The following is a 5,622-nucleotide window of genomic DNA, read 5'->3' as shown; positions in this document are numbered from 1 at the left end:
GATTTTGGAAGTTTATTATCTAGTTCAGTTTTCTCCACAGCACACATAATCTGTCTTGCATTAGAAATTACTCTATTTTTAGCAATTAATTCAGTGTGTGAATATTATTAGCTTTTCCCAGTTATTTCAGATTCCTTTTAACTGTTCATACTCACCTGGGTTCACTGTTTCACTGACAGCTCTTTCTGCAGGGAATTTTTTTAAAAAAAATTCTCCGTTGGACGTGCTGGCACACACCTACCTGACCCTCCAGAGGCAGGATCACCTGAGCCCAGGAGTTCAAGACCAACTTGAGTTGTAGAGAAATTCTGACACACAAAAAATACCCTTCACTCTGCTTTTGTACTGTCTTTGACTTGTTGAGGTTATTTTTAAAAAATCAAAAATTTCATCATTTAATTTAATTTAATTCATCATTTAATTTAATTTAGAAAACAAAATCTGATTGTCTAAAGCTTTATATAACTAGTATAAATTAACAAATCCTAAGTGACAGGTGAAGGACTGACTTAGGCCCAACTGTGCCCTCCAAGTAGAAAGCTGAAGTCTTAGCACTTAGTACCTCCTGCGTGCTGGGATTAAAGGTGTGCTCCACTGCCGCCTGACCCAAACCTCATGGCTTATTTGCTTGTGGTTCTGTGAGTTAGAAATTCAGACAAACTTAGTTCTCTTTACTTGTATCTAGCTGAGAATAGTCACTTGTGTTTGGCTGATGTTCTGAAGTGGAAGATACTGGGCTGCTCGTAAGTGTGGAGGCCTAGTGACCTTCATGCTCTCTTCCCGCGTGCTCTGACTCACGTAGCTGCCCCACAAGGTGTGTGGTGGTCTGTGGAACTCGGACTCCTTACTTATTTGGTGTCCTCCCAGGCTGCATGTGTAAGTACTCACTGATAACACTGTATCATGCTTTCCAGTGTCTTCTTAGCCAAGGTTAGTCACATGGCTGTGGTGTGTGCGCTCGTTTTCACTGCTGCTCGGTTTCACACAGGTCGGTGGCAGAGACTGGGTCACTCTAGAATGCTTTTTAGCCTTTGCAGCCACAGGGGACTCCGCTTCTAGTGAACTGACTGACTAGCTTTGTAAAGGCTTTTTTTGTTAAACAATTTATACCTTAGCCAGTGAGTTTCCACATACCAAAAGCTCTTATCTGAAGTTCCCCCAAAGAGACAAATCCCAAAGCAATTACCAGTCACAGAACTCAGTTTCCTGAGTCCTTCCACAACCAAGTTTTGCATAGGCTTTGAACCTTTTAGGAAGCACTCAGATAAGATTTCCGTGCTTCAAAGGGAAGGTAGCGAACACAAACGGTAACACTTGACAATGAAGGTCCAGGTGCTAGCACTGAGAACCAAGCCAGCTGCAGTGCTTTGTAGGCTCTCTCCTTACACATGGCCATGGCCTAAATCAGGGCCAGGGTTGTGGGGAGGTAGAATCATGGCCTGCCTAATTCACTGAAGGGCGCTTTCGTTACGGAGTTGGAGAGAAAGAATTATCACTGATGGTGCCAAGGTTGTGGCCCAGATAACTAGAAAAACAGTGTTACCACAAAGAACAGGAAAACTGCCAGAGAAACAAGTTTTTAGGCGTCACAAGTTTCAGCTGGGCAAAGTAGTACATGTCTAATTTCAGCAATAGGGAGGCTGAGGCAGGAGGATTTGAGTTTGAGGTCAGCCTGGGTTACATAGTGAGTCTGGGGCTAACCAGATAGCTGGCTGGTTTGACATTTAGTTGTCATTCAGGCAGTTGGGAGACTGAGGCATGAGGATTGCCACAAGTTGAGCCTGAGTTATACAGAGAAACCCTAACTCAAAAAGTAATTTCTTGCCAGCCATGGTGCACGTCTCATCCCAGCAGCTCAGGGGGCAGAGGCAAGAGGGTGGACATACCCAATTCCAGGCCAGCCGGGAGGGTGGGCATACCCAATTCCAGGCCAGCTGGGGACAATGAGACCTTGTCTCGGTTTTTTTTTTTTTATCGTATTTAAGAAAGAGAACTGGACTATTATATAAAGTGAAGACTGCTGAGGAAAAACCTATAAGCTTGAGCCCACTGCAGGAGTGTGGGCAGATGAGTCTCTGAGAAGGCCAGTGGGCTGGGCTTGTGCTGCTTCTTTTAAAACTCTGGTCAGAAATAGTGTCTAGTTTACAATGGGAACTGTACACAGCAACCACAGCAACCCTAACAGGACAATCTAAGAAGAGTCTCTTCCACCGACCCCACCTGCGTGCCCTGATAAAGACGATTCTCCAGGATGAGGCCCTGGGAAGTACTATTAGGTGTTACAGAGGTGGGGATGTGCACATTTAGCAAGGGGGAACATGAACTCATCCATGGGACACTCCCAAGTTAGGAGACAGGAGAGAAAAGGACCGACAGGTGTCAGGAGAACATCAACGTGCTGGAAGTTGGGGGGCGGAAGGGGAGGAAGCCAGGCTGAAGTGATCAGGTTTATAATGTTTCTGATAGGCCAATGGGTTAGGCATGGCAATTAGCTAATAGGTCTGGAAACAGAGATGATGGCATTTTAATGAGCACTTTAACTGCCTGGTAGGGAGCAGGAGAAGAATGTGAAAGCCTGATTAGAATTGGCTGGGAAGGGCGGAAAGTAGACCCCGCCCCTGGAAAGAAGTAGACCCCGCCCCTGGAAAGTGGCGAGAGATCCAAGCCCCAGAGCATTAACCGACTGATGAGCGCTTTCAGCTAAATTGTTTTCGCCCCTTTCTCACACAGCAGGCTGGTCTGTTTAACCCAAAATACCAATCAATATCCTTTTCTTGCCAGTTGTCTGTATCAGCTGTAACTTTGTCCTTCCTTCCAGCTGTCCATCATAGAAATAAGAGCAACATCACAAATGACCCCACCCCACCCGCTTTTTTTTCTTTTTCTTTCTTTTGATTCTAAGCCCAGTTTGACTTCCAATTTGCAGCGAGCGATCCTCCTGTCTCACTTGTGCTAAGATTACAGGGTGTGCGGCCACACCCGGCGCCGAGGTGGACTGCTTAAAGACTGGAGAGCCAGGCTTAGTGAGTGACGCACGCATAGCCATTCGGGAGACAGGCGCATCTCTGTGGTTGTAGAGTTCCAGGGCTACAGAGCCCCTGTCTCAGAGAGGACGGTGGGAGGGGATGAGATGTTCAAGATAAAGTGGGAAGGCCCGTAAAGAAATCCATTGCTCGATGGAGCTAGAAAACATTATTTTGAGTGAGGTAACCCAGACACAGAACGACAATTATCACATGTACTCACTCATAGGTGGTTTTAAAACATAAAGCAAATCACAATCCCAGAGAACTTAGACAACAATGAGGACACTAAGAGAGACTTACATAGATCTAATCTACATGGGAAGTAGAAAAAGACAAGATCTCCTGAGTAAATTGGGAGCATGGGGACCTTGGGAGAAGGTTGAAGGGGGGAGGGAAGAGGCAGGGAGGGGACCAGAGAAAAAAATGTAGAGCTCAATAAATATCAATAAAAAAAAAAAAAAAAAAAGGAAAGGAAATCCATTGCTCTGGGAGAGGGAGGCCGGCAGGCGGAGGCAGGAGCCTCTCCAGGGCCGGTGTCCCCTTTCCCGGGAGCCCACGCTGTCTGCTTCTCTCCCGCCGCGGGCTGCCTTGCTCCATCGGTTCCCTGGGGAGTCTGAGGGCAGCGCTGAAGGCTCCACACAGCCCCAGAAAGGATGCGCGCGGCGCTGCACATCGGACTGCGGGGAAGACAGCGCTCGGGGCCTCTCTCTCCCGCACCCCCGAAGAAGCCCTGCACTGGCTGGAGGAAAGCGGGGTGACCGGAGAACGTCCGCAAACCGGGAAGTTAGTTCTTCCCCTGCCCTTCCGCACCTACGTCTGTTTTGACACCACATCTCCTGTGTTATCAAAAACAGACAAAATCAGGGCTCACAGTTTTATTAGGAAAAAAAAATGTCTGTTACTATGAAACGGACTATGAAAGCTAACAGAGGAAAAGCAGTCTTAAAATTATGTCCTAAATTTCTGTTCCTGGTTTAAACCCGAGCCATGGGCGTGGAGCTGGGATTTGGAGTGCGCAAGCGCAGTGTGAGAACGGTGTTGGAAGAGACGATTACTATTGAAAGGATTTTAATTGCCCCAGTTTAGGAATCCTTCGTAGTTAAATACGTTTTTTTAAAGACTCATAAATATTTGAGACTAAATTTGGTTGCTCGCTCAGACAAAAAGCAAGCGCCGCCCAACGTGGGGCTCGAACCCACGACCCTGGGATTAAGAGTCCCATGCTCTACCGACTGAGCTAGCCGGGCAGCCGGAAACCTGGCTTGTTTTTCTACCTTTTGAGTGTACAGCGACTTTTTTTTTTTAATTTTCTGTTTTTGAAAATATAACCAATAAATTGATAATAAACTAACAGAAAAGCACTATATTTTAGGTTCTCGGAACCTAAAAGTAAGAGTGCAAATTCTCGAAGAGGAAAAAAATCGTAAAATAAAGGGGGAAGGAAGTCCCAAACAACAACAAAAAAGGAGGAATAGAGGAGAGAAGGAAAGTTGTTAAATTCTAACAGTAAATGAGAACACATTCCTAATCTCATCATGACCACCCAAGAAGATGGAATAGTCGCTTATGAACGCATACATATTCTGAGTTCCTGGTGAATTTCTCTAGGTAAGGGCTTTACATTTTTCTGTGATGTGTGCCTGTGTGGGGGTGATGGCTAATCCTATAGCTCGGAATCGCAAGTTAAAGCCTAAATGAAAAAACAAAAACAAACGCGGGTAAACTTAAACTAAGGAGTGCCCATAAAGTCTTTCTTTTTTTAAGATATAACAAACCTGGGACTAATAAAGAATCCTATAAAAACATATAAATAACATATCTAGACAAATCTCTTAAAACGTTTAGAGTCTTCCAAAAGATGTTATTTTACGCATATGGGTATTTTGTCTGCATTTACGGCTGCGCACCAGGAGAGGGCACCAGAACCCATGACTCTTCAGTCACTGATCGTTAAAAACCAGCCTGGTTTAAATGTAAATTTTAGGCCAGTTAGGGTTGCACATTGAGACCCTGTCCCCAAAGAAAAGCTATTACTTTTATGATAATTAAACTTATATGAAATATAACTATTTTGTTAAATTTTAGTTGTTATTATAAAGACCATCATTACTGTGATTTGTTAAAATCATGTATTTTTTTATTTGCAAAGTACTGTTAGGTACTCAGTCTCGAAAGTTCATCACTTTATAACAAAAAAGTATAAAAGCTTACCAATTCAATAGGTACTACTTGTTGAAGTAATTTGAAATAACTTTTTAAAACACACATTTACCAGGCTGTGGTAGTGTATGCCTTTAATCCCAGCATTCGGGAGGCTGAGGCAGGGGGATTTCTGTGAGTTTGAGGCCAGCTATTTGTCTATAAGAGCTATTCCAAAACTACTGAGAAACCCTGTCTTGGGGGAAAAAAAAAAAGAAAACACATTTAAATGTTGTAAAGAATCACGCACTCAAGGACCTAAAATTTCAGTTCATCGCCTTCCTCAAGATAGAAGTTAAATCAACAACCAGGCTTCTGAGCAGGCTAGCCAGAAGGAAGCGGCCCCATTCTCAATGCATTAACCTCTCAAGTACCACGAACTGCGCATAGGTAGTAA

At 44.3% G+C, this 5,622-nt stretch overlaps 1 non-coding gene across 1 annotated transcript; it reads right to left on the bottom strand.

Moving 5' to 3' along the window:
* Positions 1–4,200: 4,200 nt before the first annotated feature.
* Trnak-cuu lies at positions 4,201–4,273 on the bottom strand. Its single transcript has one exon. It is a non-coding gene; the product is annotated as a tRNA-Lys (tRNA).
* Between the last annotated feature and the right edge of the window lie 1,349 nt (positions 4,274–5,622).

This window comes from Microtus oregoni, unplaced genomic scaffold (assembly GCF_018167655.1).
Source record: "Microtus oregoni isolate MIOR12 unplaced genomic scaffold, Mior012 000009F_ref0000495, whole genome shotgun sequence".
NCBI classification, from domain to species: domain Eukaryota; kingdom Metazoa; phylum Chordata; class Mammalia; order Rodentia; family Cricetidae; genus Microtus; species Microtus oregoni.
Note: the sequence above shows the minus strand (reverse complement) of the source record. Positions and strands in the feature narration are given on the sequence as shown.